The sequence below is a fragment of the Nannospalax galili genome, unplaced genomic scaffold, assembly GCF_000622305.1.
Source record: "Nannospalax galili isolate Female #2095 unplaced genomic scaffold, S.galili_v1.0 scaffold441, whole genome shotgun sequence".
Classification (NCBI taxonomy): domain Eukaryota; kingdom Metazoa; phylum Chordata; class Mammalia; order Rodentia; family Spalacidae; genus Nannospalax; species Nannospalax galili.
In genome coordinates this window covers 627,259-642,333 of record NW_008348089.1, presented here as the reverse complement: position 1 = coordinate 642,333, position 15,075 = coordinate 627,259, and the positions used below count along the sequence as shown (strand labels likewise).

Below are 15,075 nucleotides of genomic sequence, written 5' to 3'. Positions count from 1 at the left end.
AGAACATCCCAAACCATCTCATTCGACTATACACCCACTTCCCAGTTGGCATCCTCCCACAGCCTCCCTCCCCCCACCAGAGCCCTTATATTCTGATATCCCTGCTACTGTCTGCTGTGTTGTCAGCACCCCAGCCAATCCCCACTGCTTTCCCTTATGTTGAATCTAGTCAGCCTATCTAGAGGTCTTTGTTTTAGGAGGGTCAGCTGTTCCTCATCTAGCAGTAATCAGTTGTCAATATTCCTTTAGATAAGATTGGAGTCTGCTGTTCATTTTCCCAGTTCTATGCTGGGTTACTGTCTGGGAGTCCCTTTGGCCACCCTGGCCAACAACTCAAAAGAAGGTATCTCCTATCTGGCATTGTTGCTTGTTATGTAGCCTTTAGCTGTGCATATGGACTCTTAAGAAATTAAATTACAGCATAGAGGAAATGATTCCTCTGTGTTGACCCTCCTCTTTGTAGACTGGATACTGGTTCAAGTCCATCTGGTGGGGTCTCCTCAGCCTCCTTGATCAAGAGGACAGGTGACCCACCACCATGACAGGACATTTTGAGAGATGCTCCTAGTCCCCTGGAACTAGTCAACCTAGGAGGGCAAGAAACAAAAACTGTCCTTTGTGTCCCTCTTACCAAATTAGTATAGGCCTCAAAGTATGTCTGTTAAACATCCAAGAAGATTAGTTCCACCACTCTAGTACTTTTAATTTATTTGTAGTTTTTATCTTATGCGTATGAGTGTATTCCCTGCATGTATGTAAGTGCACCCATGTAGTGCAGTGCCCACAGAGGCCAGAAGAGGGCATCAGATTCCCCAGGAACTGGACTTACAAATGGTTGTTAACTGCCATGTGGGTGCTGGGAATGGAACCCAGGTCTTCTGCAAGAGACCCAGAAGAAGAGCAGCCAGTGCTCTTATCTCTCTAGCCCTGCATCCTTGTTCTTAATTGTCACCTGTGATGAGAGGGACTTGGCCTATAAGGTTTTTTCCTTTTTCATTCACTAAGAACATTATTAGACACTTATGTTGGATGCCTATTTATACCTGTAAAGAGTAAAATGATTAAATGTCATTCGAGTTGAATAGCCATATCTATTAAATCCATAGTGGACATTTAGCAAAGCCTCTGTCACTGACACTGCTCACACCAAACTATCACTGGTCTTCAGCTTCATTTCTCTCCATTAGAGTTTGGCAGAGGGGCTGGAGAGGTGGCTCAGCAGTTAAGAGTGCATACTGCTGTTTTGGAGGACCTGAGTCTAGTTCCCAGCACCACCCCAGGTGGCTCACACCTCCCTGTGACTTGAGCTCCAGGGGATTTGAGGCCCTCTTCTGGCCACTGCAGCTCCTGAACTGATATGCACAAACCCACACACAGGCACACGCACGTACACATGATAAAAAAAATTAAAGAAAAAAATTTTTAAAGAGTTTGGGGGGCTGGAGAAATGGCTCCACAATAAAGAGCACTGGCTGCTGTTGCAGAAGGGTTTGATTCACAGCACCCACATGGCAGGTAACAACCGTAGGTAACTCTGGTTCCAGGGAATCTAATGCCCACTTCTCACCTCCTCAGGCACTGCGCACGCAACATGGGTGCACCTTACACACATACAGGCAATACACTCACATACATCAAATAAAAAAAATAAATAAGAGTTTGGCAGAGACAGCCAATCGGAAAGCAGAAATTTTCAACCATAAACTGGATATGTATTAGTGGTCTTGAATTATAAAGTCCACTATATTGCCCACATTGACATTTTTTCGTTTTTTAAAAATTATTTGTATTGCTACTAACAACTTCAGGTATGCAGGGAAATCCTCTATTGGGCAGGAGTTAAACAAGATGACTTTGTAAACCTCCTCTGGCTTTGGAATTCCTTGCTTTCTTTTTACTTCTTTGGTAGCTACTACCTCTGTGCTTCAGGCAGGTGTTGAGTACATAAGGACGAATACTCCACCCCAGTCTGCCTTCTAAGGGTCTTCATAGTACACAGGCGTAGTCAGATAAATTAGAGACTAGGATCCTAAACTAGGATCACAGTGTGAATGTAGAAGTTCCTACTGTGTACAGACTTGTTTGGGGTAGGGATAACAGCATGCAAGACTTACCCCTGAACTCTTAGAATTAAAATGTTAAGTGAGACTTTCATTCAGAAGTTAACAAAGCATCTACTCAGTGTGGTCCTCTGGAGTACCATTTTCGAGTCACTGGCTGGAGGGAGAGAGAGCCTTACAGCTCCGGGGAAACTACATTTCCTGCCAGGGCTGCTGTCCCTGGTAGAGAAAGGAGGGCTGCCTACAAGTAGCAGCCCTTATCTCTTTGGTCCTAAAGCAAAGCCCCCTAATTGAACCCTCTACCCCATTTATAAAGTGACTATAGAGTTGGCTGGTTGATCTTACCAAAGAAAACACATGCTATGTAGACAAGAAGGGTAGAACCAAGGAGAGCACATGTTGCATGGGCAGGGAGGAGAGAGGTGGGGCAGCAGAGCACACTGGAGAATTGGCTAATCTCAGATAAACTCTGTTGGGCTGCTGGAATGCTTTACTCATTTGGAATCATAAATAAAAACAAAAGGCCATGTTTGCTGGGCAGTTGGCTTTGTGGGCCCCGGGTACGCATAGAGGTTCAGAGGTATTCTAGCAGTGTAACTAGTGAGCAGCCCACTCCCCTGTATGGTAGCTCATCTCTGAACATTTTCCTCGATCTATTTTCCATCCCATCATGAGAACACAAGGACCCAAACACACTTTAAAAAAATAAAAACTATCATCAAACAAAATCAGATAACAACGGTGGCTAAGAATCCTGGATTAGGTTAGAATCTTCTCTTTTCCTTAGAATCCTTTTTAAAAAAATAGTTATCTCACAGTTATTAGGAGGGTTATGTGAGTTAATGTAATTTGAGGGCATAGCATACTAGCTAAACCTTACATTAATAGTCACAAATATTGATCAACACAGTCTGTAGAGAGAGGGTGAGAATTTTGGTCAAGGAATGTGCTTTCTAGTCCTCTTTCTACCACAGAGATCCTAGAAATGAAAGAAACTGAGCTTTAGAAACCTTTTAGTATCAGGTAAGGGTTGTAGCTCAGTGGCGGAGCGTAAGTAAGGCCCTGGGTTCAGTCTTCAGCACCAAAACAAAAATCTTTTGGTTTATAGCCCAGTAACCTAGAAAGGCATAAGAAGCCCAAGTTTATTACCCATAACTTAAATATTATTTATTTTTATTTTTAAAGCAAGAGTAGTAATCACTCTCCCATGTAGGAGTGTTTCAAGGGTTAGGTGAGCTAGTGCACATGGGGCTTCCAACAGTGTCTGTCTGTCTGCAGTGCGAGTCCTGTGTGTCTGTGTGCGCATGTGCGTAGTCATGTTGATGCATGTCTGTGCACAGGTGCAGGTACAAGTACGTGCATTTGGAGGCCAGAGTGCAGCCTTGTGTTTTATTCCTCAGAGATCATCCACCTTACTTTGAGACAGGGTCTCAGTGGCCTGGAACTTGCAAAGTAAGCTAAACTGGATGGCCTGTGAGCCCCATATTCTGTCTGTCTCTGCCTCTCCAGCATTGAGATTGAAAGAATGTACTACCAGCTGCACCGATGACTCCGCGGTGAAGACGGCTTGCTGCTCTTCCAGGGGACTGGAGTTCAGTTCCCAACAGGTTGGACATCTCACAACTGCCACTAACAACAACTCCAGTGCATCTGAAACCCTTATCTGTCCTCTAGGAGCACCTATGTGAATGTGTGCATGCACACACATAAATAAATACTACAATAATTTTTTTTTTTAAGTACATACTACCACACCTATTGTAGGCACTGGGGATCGAACTCAGGTCCTTGTGCTTGCAGGGAAAGTCCTTTACTGACTGAGCTATCGCCCCAGCTCGTAGAGTGAGTCCTTGACGCATGAACTAGCATGTTATTCTTTCATTTAACTGCGAGGATAGATACTTGTGCTTGCTTATTGCCATGAGGTCTAGGCTTTCCACATTTCCTTTCATTAGCTTCGGCTTTGGGCTAGTTGTTACATTTCTTTGCGTCTCAGTTATTCACCCCAGATGTGATCATTAGATTCCTCCCTGGGCTGTGAGCTTCCTGTCTGCCCTTGTTCAGAGGGCCTCCCCACCTGTTATCCTCTGGAGACTTGTGCTTGTCCTGGAGAATTTAGCCACTAGGTGGCACAGTTGGTCAACAAATAGAGAAAGTTAAAAAAAAAAAAAAAGTGTTGGCCTGAGTGCCCTACCAGTTCTTTTGTAACTATAATTAGAAGGCGATTGCCCCATAGGAAGTTGAGTTGAGTTGTTGGTTTGACTGGGTAGCCTTGAACTAGAGGCCAGGATTTACATTAATGTTTAGAGCTCCCAACTCTCCTAGCTACTGAGATCTCAGACACGCCTGAACCTCATAGGGCCTCATTCCAGCAATGCAGGTAATGTGCTCAGCTCTGCCAGGTGAAGAAAGCAGTGCAGTCAGCAGCCATGAGGGTTGCCTCTGCATTGGTAGTGTAAAACAGCCCTGTTAAGTGCCAAAGCTCACAGACTTTGGGCCTTGCTCCTTGTTGCACAAGGCCAGATTTTCAAGTAGCCCTTAACCAGAAGTGTGGATACTGTGTCAACACGAGGGCAAAGGGCAGCCTGAGCCTGTGGAGAGACATCAGAGCTTCTGTGAGGCCTGTCACTGTGGAGCATAATTAGCACTGCAGTGTTGAGTAGATAATAGAGACTCAGGGTGGAGGGGGTTAATGTCCTTTGCTGCACTCGAGGACAGGATTTCTTTCTTGCATGCACCATTGTTCATGTCTAGGTCTTTTTAAAAAGAATTCTTCTAGAAATAAAAACTAGTATTTTTTTGCCCATTTAGTGTACATAAAAGGTAATGTGCTTATTGGTGCAGACACATTTTTCTACTTAGTCCTCACAGCAATGCTTTGACATAGGTAGAGTTACTATATCCATTTTGCAGATGAGGAAATTGAGGCATAGACTATAATAGCCAATAGGTATCCAACACCTCCTGCAGGTCAGCTGTAATTCTAAGTACTTTAACTGCCATTCTCAAAACAACTCTATAATGTAGGCACCATTACCATCATCATTTTACATATGGGGAAACTGAGGCACAGTGGAGTTATAAGCTTTGTCAAGGTCACCTCAGGGAGGAATGGTTCAGAATACAAACCCACACCTGATTCCAAAGTACTTTCGTTAAACTACTTAGCTAAACTGTACTTCGTATGCAGTAGATACTTGGTATTTATTGAATGGAATAGTTAAGGGCCTATAACTAGTCACCAGAGAGCAAACTCCCCAAGGAGGAACCACACAGGTCCATTATTTCCACCCTGAACTACCTACCTCTGTTAGTATTATGGGATACAAATGCGGTTCTATATGCTGGGTTCTCCTTTGAGTTTTGTTAGTAATAGCATGACCTTTCCAGTGGAAGGGTCAAGGAAAAGCTTCCACAGGGAGACTCTTATCTCATTTATTTGCTTCACACTTTCCTTGCATAGATATTTCTTGCCTTTTTGTTTTGGGGTAGTTGTGTCCAGTGTAGTCTCTATAGCCTCTAAAATCTAGGGCCAGAAGGTTGCCGTGGTGTCGGGTGTAGCCTGGCGTTGTACTATCTGTATCTGCTATCATGTGCACAGAGCACTCTCACTCTCTGCCAGCATGCTCCATGCTCCTGACACAAGCCTGAAGCCAGGAGGCGTAGAGAGTTGTTGCCCAGGTCAGCAAGCTGTCCACTGTTACTAGGCAATGGTATTAGTCATGGTGCTGCCAAGGCCTGAGGAGGAGAGCAGGACTCTGGGCTCGTTAATCATTCTCCAGGTGCACTAATTCAACTCCACTGGTTCAGTTGCATGTCCTCTTTATTGTGTGGCCAGAGTAGGCAATCCAAGTGGAGCTGGAATAAGGCCTCATCAGACCTGAGGGTCCCAGCACCAGGCCTGTTCTAACAGCCTCCTGCCCACTACAGCATGCCTAACTTTCAGCCATCTGAGCTATAGAATCTCAGACCTCTTGGCACTCCCAGCATCTCTGGGGACCCTTGACCACCTTCTCAAGAAAAGCAGCGCCTTTTCTTCTGAATCTCTCACCCTCTGAATGTAAGAATGACTTCTGCCGTAACCAGAACTACATCTGTCAGAAATGGTGGGAGAGTGTGGAGCTGTTGAGAGGAGTTTGGGGAGGGGGAGCCATGAAAGGAGGAGCAGGGTGAAGAGCAGGAGTGGACCATTTGTCACAGCCTCGTCAGCTCTATTGATTGTTGTCTTCTGGTCCTGCTGGTCCTTGTCATCAGAGAGCTAGCTAGTGGACACTTGAGTAACCGAGGGAGATGAATAGTAGGCCTAAGGAGAATTGGGGCATCTGTGGATATTTTCCTTTTCTCTCTGCAGCAGGACTGCCTAGTCTCTCAAAATGTCACACAGAAAAATCATCCTGTAGTATTGAAGGAAGGTGCCCATGGCCAGAGCCTGAGCTACCTAGGCCCTGCCCAGTCAGCTGGGCCTGAGGCACATGAAAACCTCCAGAAGGTACATTGGCTGAGAAACTCTGGTCTGGAGAATTGTTAAACTTGGGATATAGATACCCTTGCAGTCTGGTGGATTGATTTCACAGATTATGCAACCCAGCCACTTCATAGGGGTGCGAAAAAACTGAGGGACAAAGAGGCATGGCCTCTTGAGCCAGCTCACAGAGGAACCAGTGGCTAGGGAGCAGAATCTGTGCTGGGGCCAGAACATCCTCACGTAACTATGAGATGGGGCGACTGATGGGGCCTCACATCCCACATGTACGAATATTCACAAGGTTTAACAGGAGCCACTCTGCCTCTGTGAAAGTTTAGACTTCTGTACCTTGGTCTAACAAGTGTTTTACAAACAAACAAAAAAATTAAACCATTCCATTCTACCATGTTGCCCCTGACTTGGACCCTATACCTGAACCTAGAAGACTGGAGACCAGCACCTAGAGCAACAGCCATGGGCCATGTGCTCTTGGAATGGATGTCAAGCATTATTTGTCATCAACCTGTTTTGGCCCAAGAAACCCCTGGGCTGTGGTGGATTAATGTGGCAACTTCTGCCCTACCCTCCAATAAGCCAGCAGGTCACCAGACTTCGGTCTTGTCTTTCTATTCCTGATGCAACCATGATGGGCTTTTGTCAACTATAAATTTAATCATGATCCTCTTTTATATTTCTTTGCCCCCCTTTGGATGAATTTCCCTTTTGTGTTCAGGTGCAGTATAGATATTACGCTGGGAAGCCTTTGCTATATACCAGGTCTGACTTTCAGTCCCTATAACATCCTCTATTTTCTTAGTGTTTTTGTTTTGTTTCAGTTTGGTTTTTTAAATTTTTTTATTTATTATTTTTATTTTATGTGTATGAGTGCTATGCCTGCATGTATGTAAGTACACCCGTGTCGTTCAATGCCAGGGGAGGACAGTAGAGGCTGTCGGATCCCCTGGAACTGGAGTTATGGACAGTTGTTGTCTGCCATGTGGATGCTGGGACTCGAACCTGGGTCCTCTGCAAGAACAGTCAGTGTTCTTAACCGCTGAGCCATCTCTCCAGCCCATTTTGTTTTTTAAAATCTGTGTGTGTGTGTGTGTCTGTGTCTGTGTGTGTCTGTGTGTGTGTGTCTGTGATTGTGTCTGTGTCTGAGTCTGTGTGTTGGGCGGGGGGCAGGGTGCCTAGGGAGTCCAGAAGAGGCCATCGAATCCCCTGGAGCAGGAGTTTTAGGTGGTTGTGAGCCCCCTAATGTGGTATTGGGAACCAAACTCCAGTTCTAGAAGAGCAGCAGGCACTGAGCCATCTCTGCAGCCCTGTCACCACAGTTTTGACGTTGTTTTTCATTCTCCTCAGCCCCAATCCTCTAAGGGCATTGAGGACAGAGGGTCTTCCTGATCAGTGGTCATAGCACCAGGGCCTGGCCCAAATAAGATGAGTAGGTAGTGTGTATCCAGTGTCTGCTTCCTTGTCCAATACCCAACGCTGCTTGTTCTAGTTAAAGCTTTAGCATCTTGGTAGTATGGAAGATGTCATAGAAACAAACTTCTAAGGACCAGTATATATTTAGCACAGTTTGTTGATGATTACTGTTCATTGTTATGACCCTAGGACATTATAAAATTCTTAAGTGCTCCTGACTCATCAGAGGCAAATTACATTATTCATTGAGCAAACATTCTGAGTATGTACTTTGCACAAGTGTGTGTTCAGTATGATGAAGTGTGTCAGGACAGGCTGGTAGGTTTTGCATCCTAGGATGAACCATGGGGATTATATATTTTGTTCATATTTCTTCCTACATTGAACATTAGAAAATAAAGTAAGGTCGTGAAGAAGGCTCTCCTTGCTACCTTTAGAGTGAGACCAGAAGACAGAGATGGCCCTTCATTCTCGTATAGGGTAAGATAAACCACCAACCTTTGGGAAATGAGAATACATAAAATGAAAACCTGCTGTAATGAGGCCATAGTCTAAACGAAACAGGAAGTAAAAAAATACCAGGGCTACATAGTGAGTTCAGACCACCCTGGACTATGGGGGACCTAGTGACAGAGGGTTGCAGGGAGAGAGGCAAGTCTGCCTATAATCTGGCTCCAGTACATAATCCAGCAGTGCACCACAGCATCAGTTCCTTACATCTGTTATTCCATGATCCGAATATCAGCCAGCTCTTACAGAAAGGGTTCAGGCATTTCATGCCCCATAAAGCAGAATAAAGAGCTGTTTGCCACATACCTTTTAAGGTGAGATCTTTTGAGGCTCTCTAGACAGCTTGAGTCTCACTGGAGAGAACTAGGACATTGTCCTCCCTAAACTCATCTCCACAAAGGAGCTGGAACCCTCGTGTAGCCTAGACCCACCTAGGATTACCCTAGTCACATGAAGAGAAACTTTGGTGGCCAGAAGAGAGGACAGGAAGATGACTGGCAAGTAGTAGGCAAGAGGACACACTACCACTGGAATCAAGGAATTGTTAAATATGATGCATTGATCAGAAGATGACCTGGCCCTCCTGAGCTCCATCCTGGTAATGAAGCCAAGAGCACAGGCCTTATTTTCCTGCAGGAAGTGCAGGTGCCATGGAGTGGTCAGCAAGATGTCCTGGACTAAGTGATGTCTGAGTTGTGAAAGGACTTCAACAGGGAGAGACAGGTTTTCTCTTCAGAAAGATCACTCTAGTGGTGAAGAATGAGTTGGAGAGGGCTGCAGGGAAGGATAGAGACCAGTGGGGAAGCGCCCATGTGAACTGCAGGGTCCCAACTCAGGCAGTTTCAGGAGGATCAAAGGCTACCGAAACGAAAGAAACTCAGGAGGCAGAGTAAAGGAACCTGGAGACGGGAAGGGGTTCCATGGAGGCTAGGATGATTCCAGGGTGTCTGGCTTGGACACCTGCCCAGATGGCAGTGCTGCTTCCTCAGCTGGAAACCACAGCAGTAGGTCTGTGGTAGGACTTGAATGATGAGCACAGGTGCAACAGGAGCTTGGTGTGTGGAAGACGGGTGGTCAGGGCCAGGATGAGCTGAAAAGGTAATCTGGAGAAGACATGTAGGGCCCTGGGGCCTTGCCAAGAGGCCATACTCTATCCTCCTAAGAATGTACAGAGATGATGGTGAGGAGCAATGGAGAGTAGATGCTGAGAGCAAAGTTGGAGCCATCATACCCCTCCAGGTCCAAGAGTGACAGCAAAGTGGTATGTGATGGTAAAGAAGACTAGAGCACAGGGAGACATGCCAGAGTGACAGCACTCACGCTGGGTATATAGTAGCCTCATAACTTGGCAGTGTGCTTACTGCACTGTCACTTAGTGCTGGTCACCTGTCCTGTTAACACCAGCTTTCTTGCATTAGCAAGATAACTGCAGCCCAGGTAGAAACTGCTCAGGGAAGTCAGGGCATTTCTGGACATGATTCCTTGTCTCTGGCCAGTCCTCTGTTCACTACTGACCTCTACAAAGAGCCCTCATTCACCGCTGACCAAGCACTTACCCAAGCCCTAGTGATAACAGAGCACGGTCCAGTACAGGAGGCAGGAAGGCAAAGATAGAGCTGCAGAGCATGAAGCAGAGACCCTGCAGACTTGCACAAGTCTCTGGGGCAGCCCTGGCCTTGGTTCTGGCCAGCCTGCCCAGCATTCATGTGTTTATGGAATAACCTTTAGTGGCAACTGTTTTCATAGATCATCCGCTCACTGTAGAGCATGAGTTAGAACTGCTGGAAAACAAGAGCTTTAAAGAATTTCCTTCAACACATTTACTAAACACCCACTGTGTACTCAGTAGTGTTTCAGGTACTGAGCAGCCACAGGTGGGTAAGTCTTGCCTTCATAGACTTAAATAGCGAAGACAGGTGCATCATGGATTTGTAGGAAAATGAAGTGGATGCAGTGAGCACACTGTAGAGGCAGAGGAAGGCTCCTGGTTCCACCAGGGAGTTATTAGGTGAAGCTCCTGGAAGCCGTGATAGACATTCGGATCCAGCTCCCCATTGTCTGATCGGGTCTTTCTAAGGTTATAGAGATAGATCATGGCATTAAATATCTAACAGTATCTGGTACGTAATGACAGGCTTTGACAGTGAGGGTAGATAACTGTCATTAGTGGAGCCTACGTTAGTGGAGGGATTTTCTGAGACTAGGGAGATTGTTACAGAAACAATGATGCCTCCGTCAATTGTCAGTTCATAAAGGTAGGAAATTAAAGTCTATGAAATCCGCTACAATAGGACCCTCTTCTTGTTTTCAACACATGTACCATCCACGGTTGGTCTGTTAGTGCTTGTCAAATGTCAGTCATTGATCTGACATCTCTGCTAAAGTATGGTGTTGCTGAGAATAGATGCATTTCTCTTAGTACATGTGTTTCCTAGGTTAGGTTTGGGCAAGGCTCCTGTTTAATTCTTTCAGTTTGGCTTTTCTAGAATGTCCACATGATAACCCTTTCTATTTGGAGTTGAACCAGAGGCACTCATTAACTTACTTCAGGGCCCAAAAGGACTGAACACTGTGATCCATTAGTGATGGCTGCCATGGTCACAAGAGCAGAAGAAGCCACCTAAGTGCCTCGAATCTGCCCTCCTGAAGCTAGTGTAATAAATAGTTCAGCCAGCTGTGATCTGACACATAAAAACCTAGTAGTACCAAGCTCTCTGCACTTAGCCGTTTTTCAAGGACAAAGGTTTAAAAAGTCATGTTTGGCTAGTGTATTAGAATCCAATGTATTCAGACCAGTTTCCAACACTTCTTTTCTTTAATTTTTATTTATTTTTATTTTATGAGTGTATTGCCTAATGTATGTAAATGTACCATGTCATGCAGTGCCTATGGATGTGAGAAGACATTGAATCCCCTGGAACTGAAGTTACAGGTGGTTGTTAGCTGCCATGTGGATGCTGGGAATCAAACCTGGGTCCTCAGCAAGAGCAGCTAGTGCTCTATAAGCTCTGAGCTGTCTCTCCAGCCCTAGTCTTCTACCTGTACACAGCTGCCCCTGTCCCTAGCCAGACCTGGAAGTAGGACAGTACCCTGGATCAGCCGGGCATAGTGGTGCATGCTTTTTTAGTCCCAGCATTTAAGAGGCAAAGGCAGGCCTATCTCTCTGAGTTCAAGGCCAGCCTGGTCTACATAGCAAGTTCCAGACCATCCAGGGCTACATAAATCTGTCCCAAAAAGCAAACAATTATGGAAAGAATATATGTTAATGGGCTAGAGGAATGGCTCACTTGCTGCTCTTGTGGGGCACCTGGGTTCTGTTCCCAGCATCCACATGGCAGCTCACCACCATCCATAACTCCGGTTCCATGAGATCTGATGCCCCCTTTGGTCTCTGTACACCAGGCATGCATGTGGTGTACATACATACATGTAAGCATAATACTCATACACATAAATTCAAAAAAAATCTTATAAAATAGAATGTTAGATTCTCCAAAAGAGCTAATCTGTTAGCAGCATGACTATCTGGTTATCTACAACTTCTCATTGTGGGCCATCCTAGTCAACTAAGGATGAGCTATATGGAGTTACCAAGGGGGGTGACTAGGGAGTTACCAGCGTGGAAACTGCTGCTTCTTGTCTTGGTACTAACTCTTGCTGAAAGGTATGTGTAATACAAATGTTTTGTACTGATCACACTTAGAGGACATTCCTGTTGCTCTCTGTCAGTGCTGGTTTGGGTTAAAAAGGCAGCAGCATGAACCCCAAAAATGTTGAGGGAGTGCATTTTACTTTATACATAATACTGGGAGCAGCTTGGGTTGAGAGCTACTCCTGTTTGCTTGCTTGGGTTGGGCTCTTCCAGAGCACCTACATAATAACCATTTTAGCTGTCTTGGAGATAGCAAAAAACACTGTGCTTAACATGCTGGGAAACCCTTCAGATTTCTTGGGGAGTGCTATTAGAACAGAAAAGCAAGCTACAGCTCTCCAAGCTGCACAGTGTCTAGGATGATGTCATGGGGGCAGTGTACAGGCAGAATTCGTGTACATGTCCTTTGGTACTCAGGGCACAATCAACACAGCCTCAACCTGCTTGAAGGCCCCACCTGGACAGTCTACAGTGTCCCTTGGAACTGCTTCTGCAGACTCTGAAGGAACTAGGCATAGAGACCCCAGACTGTCCTCACTATGGGTGATGCATTTAAGGGTATTTGTTCTTCTTTTAGAGTAACTGAAAGCTTTTTGCCCAGTGAGAAAATGTCCTACAGACTTCCCTACTGTTGTGTGTGTGAGTGTGTGAGTGTGAGTGAGTGAATTCTTAGAGGGTGGGGAGTACATGCTTACCACGGTGTACATATGCAGGTCAGTCAATCTGCACCTTTGACCTTATCTGAGATGGTCTTTTTTACTTCTTTGTACACCAGGCTAGCTGGCCCAGGAGCCTTCAGGGACTCGCCTGTCCTCATGCTCCACCTCACTTTTGGAGCACTGGGACTGCAAGTGCACACTTTCCCACCCTACTTTTCCATGGGTTCTGGAGATTCTAACTCGGGTCCTTGCACAGTGTTGTGGTTTTAATATGAAATGCCCCCCGCCCCCGACTCACATGTTTGGACACTTAGTCCCCAGCTGGTGGTGCTGTTTGGGAAGGTAGTGGATCCTATAGAGCCTCACTGGAGGCAGGGCATCTCTGGAAGTGGGCTACAACCTGGCCCCATTTCCTGATCCCTCTTTGCTGCTTCAGTGATGCGCTGTTATGGCCAGCCTCCTGCTTCTGCGTTGTGTCTTCCCTATCTGCTGTCACTGTCTTCCCCGCCATGCAAGATGGACTCTGCCCCTCTGGAACTGTGAGCCAGAATGAACTCCTTCTCCCTTAAGTTGCTTTGTCAGGGTGTTTTATCATAGCAACAGGAAAACTAAGACACGGGACACATGCTTCATCTCCTGAGCCATCACCTCTGCCCTCAGATACACCCCCATGCTTTTTCTGTTTGTTTTTAATTAAAAATTTTTTTATTTATTTTTATGTGTATGAGTGTTTCGTTTGCATGTATATATGTGCACCATGTGTGCGCCTATTACCTGCGGAGGCTAGAAGAGGCCAGAGCTGGAAGTATAAACAGATGATTGTGAGAGATATAGAACAACTAAAGGATACTATAGATCTTTCTTGAAAATAGGTAAAATATGACTGAGTGTGCATGTGTAAATGGTGGGGAAAGCTGGAGTGACCCAAACAGTAACTGGAGTTGAAAATACATAACATAAAAGGAAAAACAAGGACACATATCTTTTTGTTGTTATTGTTTGATATTTGAGACAGGGTCTCCCTGTAGCCCCAGCTGACCTGGAATTCACTATATCAACCAGGCTAGCCTCAATCTCACAGAGATCCACCTCCTCTCCCTCCCTAGTGCTAGGACTAAAGGTGTGTGCCATTATGTCCAACCTACATGCATCTTTTTTAATGGTAAGCAAAAATAATTCCTTTATCTCTCTAATGTTAAAGCCCCTGATTATTACCTGGCACTATGTGTGTGTGTGTGTGCGCATGTGTATACATATATATGCATGTGTATGCATATATAGTGTATATGTATAGGAAAATACATTTATAGTGTATATATAGGGAAATATGGCTTAATAAGATGGGAAATCTGCACAACTCAGCATTGCTGTAACAAAGGAATCACCAAGATAGAGTTAAAGAACTAAAGTGTATTCTGTAGTCTGGAGACTCCTAAAATCAGCCCCTTGCCCTGTGATGCACACTGCCTTTTAAGAAGTGCTTTGCAGGGACCACAGTCACAGGGAGTGTGCCCATGCCCTTCCTTGTGGTACTCTGATTTAGCTATTTAGTACCACCAGTTTGATGGGAGCCTGAGACAAATGGCAGAGCTAAATGGGCATTAATTATGTGGAGGATGATCTGAGAGCTGAGTGGGCCTAAAAACTAAGCCCCAGCAGTGTCTGTCAAGAAATATACCCCATAAGGACCTTCTTTGGAAATTAGCTTTGAACTCCTGCTAATTTATAAGTTGGGGGCTAAAAATGTAAAGCCATCACTTACTGATCTGTGAAATTCTCGGCACTAGCCTATCATCAAGGGTTTATTAAGTGACTGCTGGGTGGGTTACACTGTGATAGGCATAGCAGAGAGAAACAAAGAAAGAAGCAAGCGTGTCTGCCCTCCCAAAAGCTTGCACCTGGTTGGAGAGGGAGGACCTGGTTACACAGCAACGAGAGAACTTCTACAGTGCCTGGGTCTACAAGGCAGGAGTTCACCACTAGCAGCAGGAAAGGGGCCTTGAAGGCGGTATGACTAATGAGGAAAGTGCAGGGTTCCACCCAGCATGTTCTCTGTATATTGGCAATCCTCAGAGGCGCAGGGAAGATGGTCTCATTCTTCCTGGAGAGACTGCACAAGGTGAAGCCTTGGCCAAAGTGATAAGTGTTATGTGATCCTGGCATTAGCAACTTGAAACCACACAGGCATGCAGCTGGCTAGAGCTTGTCAGGAAGAGTTCGGCCTCCAGTTGCCTCTTCTTCCACTTCCACTTCCTCTTCTCTCCTTCCTTCCCTTTCCTTTTTCCCTCCCCTTCCCCCCTC

The 15,075-nt window shown here is 45.5% G+C and overlaps 1 protein-coding gene across 4 annotated transcripts in view; it reads left to right on the top strand.

Moving 5' to 3' along the window:
• Nucleotides 1-15,075, top strand: part of Gng12 (G protein subunit gamma 12) — a 135,468-nt gene that overhangs the window by 79,404 nt on the left and 40,989 nt on the right. Inside the window, exon 3 of one of the 4 annotated variants that reach the window (XM_029569071.1) lies at nt 3,570-3,667. The exons of the other annotated variants lie outside the window; for them this stretch is intronic. The gene's annotated coding sequence lies outside the window, so the exon portion shown is untranslated. The remainder of the gene's footprint in view (nt 1-3,569; nt 3,668-15,075) is intronic. 4 annotated transcript variants of the gene reach the window in all.